The 14,221-nt window shown below is 52.1% G+C and overlaps 1 protein-coding gene across 2 annotated transcripts in view; it reads right to left on the minus strand.

The window, feature by feature from the left end:
* Positions 1 to 14,221, minus strand: part of CEP89 (centrosomal protein 89) — a 1,224,823-nt gene that overhangs the window by 998,585 nt on the left and 212,017 nt on the right. The gene's annotated exons all lie outside the window — the stretch shown is intronic.

Below are 14,221 nucleotides of genomic sequence, written 5' to 3' on the forward strand. Positions count from 1 at the left end.
ATGAGGAGTGTGGTATGTATGTGGCTGCGAAGGCTAGGTGGGATGCTTGTTTGCTGGAGCCGCTCCTGGAGGATGAATGGGTGGAGTGCTGTGCTATGACCGGGAAATTTGCTGTCAATGGGAATTTTAGGCTCTTGCATTATAAATTCTTGCAACAATGGTATTATTCACCGGAACAACTCTTTAAATTTGGCCTGCGTGACTCATCTATGTGTGTGCGCTGCGGGGCTGCTGTGGCTGACTTTCTCCATCTGGCTTGGACGTGCCCGCGTGTGTCCAGGTTCTGGTTAGCAGTGACTGAGGCATTGTCTGCTATGACCTCGGTGTCCATTGAGGCGACACCACGTGTATGTTTGCTGGGAATGGTGTCTGGAGTTCCTTTGGGCGTGAGGCGGTTGGTGACCCTGGCGCTGCAGCTGGCCAAGCGCGGAGTGGCGACCTGCTGGGGGGGGAGACGGGCACCGGAAGTAAAGACTTGGTTGAAGGACATGGCATATTGTCGAGACCAATTGACATGCTATCATGAGGAACTACCAGCGGCCTCCCGCCCCCGCGACATCTGGGGACCATATACCACTTATATGCTGGCGCAACTGTCTGACGATGACTAGCTCTGCCCGTATCTCTGTGTGAGAGTTGTTGTAAGGGGGGATGCCTGGTAGGAGATAATGTGCTACAGGCCACTCCTGTTCTTTTGACTACTGCTCTGTGCTGATGCCTCTGGACCTGCGCTGGTCGCCTGGCCGGTGTCCTGCCCCTGATTGCGTGGTTTCTGACCCTTCCAACTTATTGCACTTCCTCGGTTACCTTACTGTCTGGCTTGGCTATCACCCTGCTGTGACTCTCTCCTGTGGAGGGCGGCCCCCACGCATTGTGTCTGTTATCCCATGCGATGTTTGCACAATTGCGGTACTACACCAGGGGGGGAGGGTTGGGGGGGGGGGGGTTATTGTTGTTTCTAAGACCTCAGATGGATTCCTAAATGCTCCCCATATTCGGCTCCGAGCTTTGTGCTGCTAGATGCTGTTTGGTACGCCACTGGGCCTTTGGCTGTCGGTATTCTGGCTGTGTACTATGACCCATATGTGCTTCAGAATTCAATGTTTGCGGCCGGCCCGCTGGGTTGTAGGCCAGGTGCTGTGTAACTGTAATTCAGATAATAAAGGTCTTCCAAAAAAAAATAAAAAAAATAAAAATTGTACAATCAACTTTAGACCTGTATATAAGTCTGAAGGCTATCATGAGATATTAAATCGGCAAATCATATTAAAGTTATAAAACTGTTTTGAAAGTTTGAAAGAACTCAACTCAAATTAATTAGCGGCTGTTTGCTTTATCTCAGATGATAAAGCCAACACGAGAACTTTCAAATCATCACAAGAAAAGAACAGAATAATAATGGAATTTCTGCTGATGCTCCACGTTTAGGGGAGAGGCAGTATCTAAATGAGGCCAAGAAGTATTCCTGAAAGATCTAACATAAGGAAGGTCCAACAAGGTGAGTTTTCAATATTGCCTTGGAATATAGCGGGGTTTGAGCGACAATTAAAAAAGGCCGGGAACAAAATTATGAGCTTTCTACAAGATCAATGTGTAATATGTTTACAGGAAACCTGGCATTCTGGGAATTTAAATATACAAAATGTTATAACACATGAAATCCAGACAAAAAAAAACGTCTTTGGAAGATCAAGCGGAGGATTGTCGATTTCAATAAGTACCAAATTATGTCTGATAAGTAAAAAACTTAAAACATCATCTAAAAATATATAGTGCCAGTTATTTTAACATATCAAAACCTTACTAAATGTTTAATAATTAACATGTATTTCCCTCCTCAATTAGTGAAAAATAAGTGTAGCTATCGAACGACATTGAACGAATTGGAAAAAATTATGGCAATGAATGAACACATGTTTGGCCGGCGCGAGGCCGGGTTTGGGCCGTGCCCGCGAGGCCTGGCCTGGTGAGACTCACGGGACGGGACCCGGCAGCTGCATCAGCAGAACTCCACGGACCCTACTCCCTGCGGACGCTGGTGCTGCGTGGAGGGACCCTGCGCGATCGGCCATCCCTGAAGAGGGCTGCGGCACCCGTCGCCGACCTGATCTGCAACGGGGGCGGCCGCGCACTCGGCTGGCTCCTCTGGCTTGTGTGGGGGCCTGCCGCGCCCGGGGGCGGTGCCCGGAGGACCCCCCCTGTTGAGGATTATACCCAGGGGCCCTCGTGCTGGACAGTGGGGCGAGCACCTGCAGAATAACCACGGGGTGATCGACCTCCCTAGCTTTGGGCTGGAGATACCCTCCGTTGGTGCGTGTACTCTATTACATACATTGGCTGACTGCCCCCTGTCCCCGGGGCGGGCGTCTGCACGGAACCTGAGGTGGGAGGCGAGGGGCGTCATCTGCCCTGTTGGGGCCCCGGACTTGGCCGCCTCGCCGCTGGGGGGGCCCCCTCCGGAGGGAGCTGAGGGAACAGTGTGAGGTGCTGAGGAGGCACGCTGTCATCCTGGTCGGCCTTGGGGTGCTTTCTGAGGTAGTCGGGGCCAGCTGGGTGACGGCCGGCTGGGTGTGCGGATTTACTGGCGGGGGCCAGAGGACTGTGGTTCTCACATCGGACCTGCAAAGCAAAGAGAAGTTTACTGCTTGGGCGCACCGGAGGGCACTGTTTGCACGAGGGGAAGACACCTTATACCTCCTCCCTGCTTCTACCGAGTAGTGAACACTCGCCTTGGTGTACGGCGTGGCTGCCCACTCGGCTTGGTGACGCTGCTGTCCTGCGCTCCCTCGAAACCAGACTCTCTTGATCCTGCGGTGGACCGCGCCCTCTTCGGGACCCGAGGGGGGTTCCCCGCGTGCGCCTGAGCACCGAACCACATCACGCTGCCCATGTCTCGGGGACCCAAGACGAGAGCCGGTGCTAGCGGCACACAGGTGAAGGGGAAGATGGCGAAATCTACAGATCACGACCAGACCACCTCCAAACTAGACACGATGCTGGCGGCGATGGAGCGGCTAGAGGAATCATTGCAATTGACCCACACATCTCTGGAAATGAAAATCAATAGCGTTGCCATTGACCTCACGCACCTGCGGGCTGACCACAAGAAGCTATCGGAGCGCACGGCTGCCCTAGAGGCCACTGTGGCTGATGTCACGCCCAAGGTAACACAGACGGATAAGCATGTCCAAGACCACCTCAAACGAGTGGAATTCCTGGAGGACCGCGCGGAGGATGCGGAAGGGAGAGCGAGGAGGAACAACGTCCGCATCATAGGCCTGCCAGAGCGTTGGGAAGGTAGGGAGCCGGAGGTACACATAGAGCGATGGCTCACGGACCTACTTCCTGAGGGCACCCTCTCTCAGCATTTTGTAGTGGAGCGGGCCCACTGGGTTCCGACGCGGCCCCCTCCTACAGGCTCCAACCCAAGACCCATGCTTATTCGTGTCTTGAATTATCGGGACCGCGACGTCATACTGCGAGAGACTAGGAAACTGTTGGATGTCAGGGTTGAAAACGCCAAGATCATGTTATTCCCTGATTACACTATCCAGGTACAACGCCAGCGGCACTCTTTCCTGGCAGTGAAACAGTGACTCCGCAGCCTAGCCCTGAAATACTCTCTTCTTTTTCCGGCCCGCCTACGTGTGGTGGCCCAGGACAAGACCCATTTTTTCAATACTCTTGAGGCGGTTAAGGCCTGGCTGGACTCGGGCATAGACAGGGAGCCCAGTGCGACGCCATCAACGTCGACCACGCGGCGCACCCGGGGGCCCCGGCGCCGGAGGAGGCCCTCCCCAACAGGACGAACACGCGCGGAGACGGAGGTGGGCCCCCCGGCCGAGCTCATGCACAGTGAACAACAGGAAGCCCTCCGGATGGTGGCGGAAATCAGTGGCTCGTTGGAAGCGGACCCAACATTGGAGGCCAGCCCCCGTGAGATCCCAAGCGATGACGAACGAGTTTATGGACTGCCGGACTCACAGGTGTCAACGGACCTACCTGATGTCACCCCGCAAACTGCCGACTTCATTCACTGAGGACAGTCTGGAAAGTTTGGCTCTTCTTGTTTGACCCCGAGGACTTTTACTACTACTTGGGGGTTTTCCCTGCTTCCGTGGACCACAACTGTAGCACCGGTGGGGCAGCCCTGCCGCGGGGGGCACTTCGATCTGGCTGACGAGGCACTGTGAGTATAGCCTTGCCAGTCCAGACTCGGAGCGAACACAGCTATTGCCCACTGCGGGGGCGGTCTGACCCCCCGGAGGTGAGTGACATGTTGGAGGCCGCCCGAGGGCGCCGGCGGCCGGTGGGGTTCTGAGTCCGGAGGACGCAGGGCTCCGTGCTGCAGGCGCATCTGCTGGAACTGGGCCGACTGCCATGTGATACCTGTGGGGGGGAGGCGCCCTCAACCTGATCACACAATGTGCCGGCAGAGACAGAGCCAAGAGCTCAGCGACCCCCCCGAACTCACGGTCTCTTTAGCTCACTAGAGCTTTTGGACGATAACATGTTCTGCTGTCGACCTTTTGGTATTGTATTATTGTTTGCCTTGTCCTCAGTGCTTTTATATAGTACAAGGGATACCCAAAGGAGCAATAGGCGAGGGACCTTGGGTGCAAGTATTATTTCAGAAGACAATGGTCCCTGACATTCAAAGAATATTGAAAAAAATCCATATAGACCAAGATTGGAAATTATAGCATCTGTCCAGCCGGACAGGGTTTAATTACACAATTTATATAGGTAGTCAGTTTTTTCAGTAAAATATCAAAGTGGAACACAGCCGTGTCCTACTACTGTACAACGACATACATAGACAAGTGAGGCAAGAGTAGGCTGTCTGCATCTATTCGGAATGTCAGGGACCATTGTCCTCAGTGCTGGTTGACTCTTTTTTTTCTTCCCTTATATTTCCCTCACATATAATGGGAGTGTGCGATGGTACTCTGATGATGTAAGTGGGTGTTTAACCTGTCAAACGGTGCTATTGGCTGATGGTGGTGGGCGGGAGGGGAGAATGATGGAGAACCGGATGTATTATGGCTGTGATTAAATTCTGTACATGGAATGTGCGTGGCATGCACACACCGTCACGCCGTTACCAGATCTACTCATATCTCAAACGGCACCATGTACACATAGCACTGTTGCAGGAGACCCACCTGACTGGCCCAGAGACGCTAACGCTACACCGTAGATTGAGGGTACAACTGTATGCTACTGGGTTTTCGGCATATGCGCGAGGGGCGCTGATCTGGGTGCGTCCCGGGGTCCCCTTTGCACTCTCCCACTGTAGGGTAGACACGGAGGGCAGATATGTAGTATTTCACGGTAAACTGGATGGACAGCTCATTGTTCTTGCTTCCCTCTATGCCCCTAATACTGAACAGGGTCCCTTTCACGCACGGTTGTCATCAGTGCTGGCACCACGGCATGGTGTTCCATTCTTGCTCGGGGGTGACTATAACTGTGTTTTGTACACCTCCTTGGACCGGTCATTCCCCCCTCTAGCCAGCGCACCGGTGAATGGGGCAATGAGGGCACTCACAGACTGGGCGACGCAATGGGATTTGCATGATGCCTGGCGAGGTCGTAGTCCGAATGCAAGGGTATATTCATACTACTCAGGCGCCCACTCATTGCATGTCAGGTTAGACAGGTACATGCTGACAAACGACCTGCTCCCCCATGTCACGGACACTTGTTACCTAGGCCGAACTCACTCTGACCATAACCCCCATAGCCTAGACCTGGCCTGGGAACACCCACATCCACCGGTGCCTACTTGGAGGCTCCAGCCAGACATGCTGCTGGATGCCCCGTTCAGAGAGGCGCTCTCGACCCGCCTCTTACAATATTTTGAAGAAAATAACCATACTGCCTCTACCCCGCAATTAGAATGGGATGCATTTAAAGTCGTCAGGAGAGGCCACTGTCTGGGCATGCAGGCGGGAATGCGGAAGCAGATAGAGGGAGAGCTGACGCGGGTTGAATATGACCTGCTGACTGGGGAACAGGAGGATGTGGAGGGAGACGATGGGACCCTGATGGCAGCCAGAGAGCAACATACACAGTTGCTTGACAGGCTGAAAAATGTAAACTACGCTGCCCACTCAGCACGCACTCATCGCTTTGGGGACAAGCCTGGTAGATTACTATTGTGGCTGATCAGGCGTGACACCCAGACCACCCCGGTAACGTCCATTTGCACAACACAAGGCGCTGCTGTATACACACAAAGGGCCATTCACGAAGCCTTCACAACACACTATGAGGGCCTTTACCGCTCTCGTCTGCGGGTCTCCACCGCCGACATCTCGGCATATATATTTGCCTTACCCCTGCCAAAGATCAATGACACACAACACGACGACCTGGGTGAGCCGCTTACGTCAGAGGAACTCCAAACAGCCATTTTTTCTCTCTCCAACGGGAAATCCCCGGGGCCCGACGGACTACCCGCGGAGTTTTATAAAGCCTATTCCAGTATCCTAATTCCCGAACTACTGCGCATGTTCGAAGCCGCAATCACTGATTCTGCTCTTCCGCCTACACTGAACGAGGCGAACCTAATATCTCTTCTAAAGCCGGGCAGAGACGAGACCAATATGGGTTCGTACAGACCACTGGCCCTCCTCAACACAGATTATAAGATTCTGGCGTCCACATTGGCCCAGCGACTGGCACCCCTAGTACCTGCTCTTGTCCATACCGACCAAAACGGTTTGGTACCAACTCGCAGCATGTCGTACAACATCAGACGTCTGTTTAGAATACAAAGCCTGGCCACGCCCCGATGGCCTCATTCGGGGTACCTGATACTCGATCTCGAGAAGGCATTCGACTCCGTGGAATGGCCCTACCTAGTGTCGGTCATGCGGAAATATAACTTGGGCGACAATTTTCTCCAGATGGTGGAACTCCTGTACCAGAGACCCACGGTACGAGTTCGCACGGGCAGGCTGCTCTCTGACCCGATACGGGTATGCAGAGGTACCAGACAGGGGTGCCCCCTCTCCCCCCTAATCTTTGCCCTCATGATGGAGCCCTTAGCGACACGACTCCGAGCCTCCGGCGAGGAATGGGGCATCCTTTTGGCAGACAGGGTTCATGCGATGTCGCTGTACGCCGACGACCTACTACTTTATATCAGAGACCTGACCTGCTTCCCACCGGTACTCACCGACATATTCCGTGCATTCCGAGAGATGTCGGGGCTTAGGGTAAATTGGGCAAAGTCAGGAGTGTATTCCTTTGATGCCGCGACGCCGGAATGTGCCATCACGGTACTAGGCGAACGACTTGCCTGGTACCCAACCACTTTTCGCTATTTGGGGATATATATATATCGAGACCCGGCCGATGTATTGGAAGGCAATTTAATAAGGGCAATCTCATCGCTCACGGCGCAGGTCGCTTTCTGGAACTCTCTCCCACTGAACGTCCCGAGTCGAATCACTCTGACAAAAATGATAGCGTTGCCAAAATTGCTGTATTTCTACGCCAACCTGCCTATCTATGTTCCTACCCGTATATTTCGTGAGTTGGAGACTCTGGTCAGAAGGCTGATATGGAATTCGGGACGGCCCAGGGTTGCGCTAAAGACGCTGTATGCATCGGCGGAAAACGGAGGACTGGCTGTCCCTCATCAGGAGCTCTACTACCTAGCTGCGCAGCTGCAATGGGTGACCTACTGGTTGAGCGGGAAAAACCTAGGAGACACTGCCACAGACACGGCGGTCATGACGACTGCACAAGTGCACGCACTTTTTCACCCACTAGCTAGAATCCGCTGCCCGATCAACTGCACCTGGTGGTGGCGTGGAAGTGCTACGTGAGGAGTCTGAAACTCACAAGCCTTACCAAGCCGTATGCTCCAGTTCTGCCATTGCTGGGGACGCCCTGGGAAGGCGGCGCGCCTACGGGAGCGGCATTAAGCAGCTGGACACGGACTGAATTAGACACACTGGGGGACCTGTTTGCAGAAGGTGCCCTAATTCCATTCGAGGCGCTGGCCGCAGACACGGGGCTACCTGCGGGACAATTCCTGACGCCTGCAACACTCATACACACACTGACACGGGGCTGGGGTAACCTCATGGAAGAATTGCCGACCCACCTGCTAATACTTGCATGTGATGGGAAAGGGTTCACACGTGGTGCATTGGCTCGCACAAGCCTTACACACACACACACAATTTTCCCCACAGTGTTTACGGAATAAATGGGCTGAAGACAGGGGACCGGACTGGACCGACAAAGAATGGGCAATGATACTAGCCGGGGCACTCAACAACCCGCGTAATTCTCGCTTCAAAACCATCCAATACTACATCATACACCGGGCACACTTATCCCCAGACAAGATAAACCGCTATTTTGGGCTCACCACATCGGCGTGCCCCAGGTGTGAACTAGTAGATGCAGGTTTCTTACACATGCTTTGGGCTTGCCCTTCTATACACGACTACTGAAAGGCGGTATCGAACTCCCTGACGGCAGGGGCGGGAGGAGGTTTACCACACAGGTGGGAGGCTTGTCTACTGGGCCTTAATATGCGGACAAAGCAGACGAAGGTCCCGGCTAGATTTTGGGACCTTGGGTTAATAACAGCGAAAAGACTTATCACTAAGCACTGGAAGAATGGCGAGCCTCCTAGGGCGATACACTGGCGTAACTCCTTTGATAATTGGGCGAGAGCGGAGAGTGTAGCGTTACACAGGAAGGAACCAGCGGGGCTCCGCATGTATCCTATAGCCCAGGCCTGGGATGACACTTTGGCTGCTTTCCACCGTGCGTGTCTGCAGGGAGGTATTACTTAGACACACTCCCCTTTGATCACTGCCCGACGATACTGCCGGGGCCGGAGGCTGCTAAGTGCGACAAATCTGTGCTTACACCTCCATGAGAAGGCAGACTCTGTCGGCTTACACCCAATGGACACGCCTGCGGAGTACCGAGGGATGTGACCTCCGCGACACTGGAGGGTAAGCCATAGTTGCCCCCCTCGGGCCCCCGTCCACGTGCCCCTCCCCCTCCCTCTCCCCTCCCCCCCCTTTCCCCCCTCTCTCCCTCTGCTTGCGCCTCTGGGTCAGGAACTACATTGGAAACCCCTCCCCCCCCCTTCCCACTGTAATGATTTCAATCCACACCAGATGACTTGCTTGGCTGACAGAGTAGCGTACACTCCCACCCTTGCCCGTGTTCCTTCCCATCTGATTTGATTTCATTTAATTTTCGGTTCCTATTTTTACGAGTTCTAGTTCAAAGTTTATTACCATGTGTAAAAGGTATTGAATATCGATTACCAAGTGGATCCCTCTAGGCCTCACCCAGCGACTGCTAAGGCGGATTAGAACATGCGGACACAACAACTCCCTGGGATGAATGCACTTATTTTGGGTATGGAGCAGGAGGCACACCTTAGATATGGGGACATTGAAATACGATATGCATGACCTGACACACTGACGCACTCAGAATGTCCTGACCTTCTTTTCCATTATGCACCTTCCAACCGGAATAGCACCAATAAGCCAGCCCATACCTGATTCAGTTTGCTGGAAGTAATCCTGTTTGGTTACAAGTGGTCCAGATTATTTCTGGACTGTTAGTTTAATGTCAGAGGTGCCCTAACCCGGATGTTTGCATTGCAGGACATATGCGACGAAACATTGTTATCTTAGCGAACTGTTGTTGATCATGTGTATGCTTACACAGCTGTATTTGACATTCTTGCTATATTCTTTTCCCATATTGTATGTGGGGGACGAATACGGAAAACGAGTTTATTCTGAAACAGCCGCTGTATCTCTTTTATTGTCATGTAATCTCATATAAGAAATGCAATAAAAAATATTCAAACAAAAAAAAAATGAATGAACACATGTTTGTCATACTAACGGGAGATTTTAATCAGACTCTGCGAGCGCGACAGATAACTCGAATCCTCCTGAGGCTCAGCCGGGAGTAGTTAGACTGCTAATTTGCACATATTGTTATTTTAAAAACTGCTGCTATTTTTTAAATCAAGAGCACCCACCTAGCTTCTTGCTCACTCGACCTTGCCTGCAAGCACCCCCTACCCAGCGGATTAGCGCTGACAGGGAGATCTCTTGGGCCATCTTTCAGCCGCCATCACCCACGCTGAAAGGAGGGACACGCCCACCTGAGACCACGCCCCCTCCCGACGAGTTAAAAGCGCGCTGATCTGCGAGCGCGACAGTTAACTCGAATCCTCCTGAGGCTCAGCCGGGAGTAGTTAGACTGCTAATTTGCACATATTGTTATTTTAACCACTTCAGCGCTAATGACAAGGGTAACTCGTCATGGACTTTCCATTGATTTCAATGGAAAGTCAATGGAAGCTCATCAGGTGCCTTAGCAGCCAAGTGGTTAAAAACTGCTGCTATTTTTTAAATCAAGAGCACCCACCTAGCTTCTTGCTCACTTGACCTTGCCTGCAAGCACCCCCTACCCAGCGGATTAGCGCTGACAGGGAGATCTCTTGGGCCATCTTTCAGCCGCCATCACCCACGCTGAAAGGAGGGACACGCCCACCTGAGGCCACACCTCCCTCTGCCCCATAAAACATGTGCACCTACCGGAAGCGCAGCGGACGAGCGCAGCGGGCGCGACGATTGCGCGCCGAAGGCGCGCATAAGACAAGCTCGTCTGCGCTCGTCCGCGCCGAGTCCGGGCCCAGGGCCATCCCCCCTACATCTCAGTCATCGGAGCCTAGATACTATGACGCTGAAACCCTCCACAGCCTCAGGCCTTCTGCCAGCATTTGCACTCTGCATATCTATCAAGCCGATGCTTTGCCACAAGTCTGTCCCATATGCTCTTTTTCCCTCAAACCCAAACCAAGCGCTGAACCCACATATGACTTTCGCATGTTCTTACTGAACTGCCGCTCCCTGCCAAAACACAGAGCCGAAATGCTCTTTTAATAGAGGAATACACTCCAGATATTTTGTTCCGGACGGAAACCTGGCTTACTCCTGAATCCGACCCTGCTGTTGTAGATGCTCTCCCGCCAGGCTTCCAAATCATTCGGCAAGACCGACCTAAAGGGAGAGGAGGAGGTCTGGCAATTATCCATAAGGAACAGTTTTTCTGTCGAGTTGCCTCTGAAACCATCCCGGATTGTGAGAGACGCGCCTTTAACATCGAACTTTTACCCAACAGTTGCTTCTCAGGCACTCTTATTTACCGTCCCCCTGGCCCCCCGAAGCAGTTCCACGAAAAGTTACCCTCAAGGGTGGCCGAACGAGTCAGTACCACTGCCAATTTTACTTTGCTAGGCGATTTGAATCTTCACTTTGACTCCTCATTAGACCTCATAGCCGCCACCTTGGCAGACGATCTAGCAGCCCTGCAACTCACCCAACGTGTTACCACTCCCACTCACGTCAAGGGCCACTTGCTGGACCCTGTTTTCAGCAATTGTTCTGATCTCTTAGCTGGTCCCCCAATCCCTCTGCCTTGGACAGACCACTTTCTGGTCCCTATCAGCTGGACCTCGTTCAAACCTTTGTCAACTGTACCCACTACTAGGCTCATGCGAGCCTGGTCCCGTCTCACGGTTGACAAATGGTCTACTAAACTTGCCAGCATTCAACCCCGTGATCACGAGGATCCTGGCCTTGCCAACCAGGCCTACGTTAACTGGATCACACAAACCCTAGACGCTACACTCCCAATAAGTAAGATTACGCTGAAGCGCCCCCACAAAACCGCCCCTTGGTACACGGAGGCTCTAAGGGACAAGAAACGTCTATGTAGAAGATCGGAAAGACGTTGGCGGTCAGACTACTCGGTAGACAATAAAACCCGCTACCGAGAATCTATCAGCGAATATAAAGCTCAAGTAAAAGCAGCCCAGGCCACATATTTCTCCGATAGAATACTGCTGGCCAAGTCAAAGCCTAAGGAGATTTTTCATATCGTGAAAAAGTTAATGAACCCCCCCCCTGCCCTGCAGGCCGTAAAATCCACCACCCACTGTAACAATGTCGCTGAGTTCTTCTATCAGAAAGTAAACACTATTTACTCAGCCTTCCCCCCTAAAAACATCACCTCTTCAATCCAATTTAATAAACCCCCAGCTCCCCCCCTTTTCTACCTCAATCCACTCTGACTCACTTTCCCCTACTAGACGTTACAACACTTAAATCTTTAGCGCATAGAGTCAAATCCGGATCCCCTGACGACCCAGCCCCGCCAAACATAATAATGGCTGCTTCTCAGATCACCCTGCCTATAATTAGGGAGGTATTAAATGCATCCATTACCTCCAGCACGGTCCCGTCCGTCTGGAAGCAGGCCATGGTCAGATCTTTACTGAAGAAGTCCAATCTAGACCCGACTGACCTGGGTAATTACCGACCCATCTCCCTGCTCCCATGGGTGAGTAAGATCTTGGAAAAATACATAAATCAACAGCTAGTAAATTTTTGGGAAGACCATCACTTACTCGACCCCACCCAGACGGGTTTCAGACCAAAACACGGGACCGAGACCGCCCTCCTCATGGTCACCGAGGAAGCCAGAAAAATCCGGGATCAAGGAGGATCAGTGGCAGTGATCCTCCTTGACCTAAGCGCGGCGTTTGATACGGTTAGCCACGACACCTTATTGCACCGTATGTCCTGTGCCGGGATTAAGGATAAAGCCTGGTCGTGGTTTAAGTCCTTTTTAGAGGACAGATCTTTTAGAGTCTTTGAGGGTGAGTCCATGTCCTCCAGCAGACCTCTGAAGTGCGGAGTCCCTCAGGGCTCTTCTCTGAGCCCCGCACTCTCCAACTTGTATATGAGGCCACTGGCTGAGGTCGTCCGTCCATTCGGGGTTAAGATCATCTCTTATGCGGACGACACGCAGCTGGTGGTCTCACTGGCGCAGGAAGCCAACCGGCCTGCGCCAGGTGGACTCAGAGAATGCCTAGAAGAGGTGAAGACTTGGATGTCTTCATCATCCCTCAAGTTGAATGGGGACAAAACTGAGCTGATGCTCTTAGGCCCCCCAGATCTCTGCCTCCCTGCTTCTTTGTGGCCCTCGTGTCTGGGTCTCCCTCCAACTCCTAAAGACAATATCAAGAGTCTTGGAGTTTGGTTGGATAGATCCCTATCTTTCAACGTTCAGGCCACAAAACTTTCAGCCACCTGTTTTGGCATCATGAGGATGTTAAAGAAAATCTTCCCCCTCCTTCCCATGGAAGCCAAACAGGTGGCTATGCAGGGGCTAATACAATCACGCCTTGATTTTAACAATGTGCTCTATCTCGGCGCCCCAGAGTACACCATGCGCAGGCTGCAGACAGTGCAGAACTGCGCAGCCCGCTTACTGCTTGAGATCCCTCGCAGACAATCAGTGAGGGCCGGACTGGTCAGCCTTCACTGGCTACCGGTTCGTCAGAGAATTCTTTTTAAGGCTATGTGCATAGCCCATCAAGCTTTCTGGGACACAGGCCCTAGCATTACCCGCGACCTAGTCACTCACTACACTCCCAACAGAAGTCTTCGCTCCAGCCAGACCTTTCTAGCAGTGGCTCCTAGAATAAAAAGATCCAGATCTGGCGGCAGGACGTTCGCCCACAATGTCTCCAAGACCTGGAATACCCTTCCATTGCACCTCAGAGCCAATCCCAATCTCTCTGTGTTTCGCAAGCAGCTCAAGGCCTTCCTTTTTAATTTACCCCTTTAACTTCAGTTAACCTCCTTTACAGCTCTCTGATGGGTTCTGGTTATTCTTAGCGCTTGGACGCCTCCGGGCAGCAATTCGCGCTCTACAAATCCACATCTAATCTAATCTAATCTAATCTCTGTTGCTCCTGACGAATAATCCTATAACTGGGGATGAACCAGATATGGCTTTTAATATTCCGCAAGTAGTATGTCCTTCACAAAACAAGGTAAAAAAGATTGGTTCCTCGTCTCGAGATACATATGACCTGTTGACTGATCTAGGATATAGAACTCTTAATGGAAGACTAAAAGACGATTAACCAGCTTCTGTAACATTCCGTGGGCCGATGGGGTCTTCCACTATAGACTTTATATTTATCCATTAAGCCCGTTTTTATTCATGCAATAAGTATTCTATTTTATCTAGAGCCGAGAGTGATCATGATCCTTAATGGTTAGTCATCAGTATCAAGCCCGATCACTGGGACACTCACACACCGGCCAATAGTGGAAGATTGACCGCTGTAAATGGG

This window comes from Lissotriton helveticus, chromosome 12 (assembly GCF_964261635.1).
Source record: "Lissotriton helveticus chromosome 12, aLisHel1.1, whole genome shotgun sequence".
Taxonomy (NCBI): domain Eukaryota; kingdom Metazoa; phylum Chordata; class Amphibia; order Caudata; family Salamandridae; genus Lissotriton; species Lissotriton helveticus.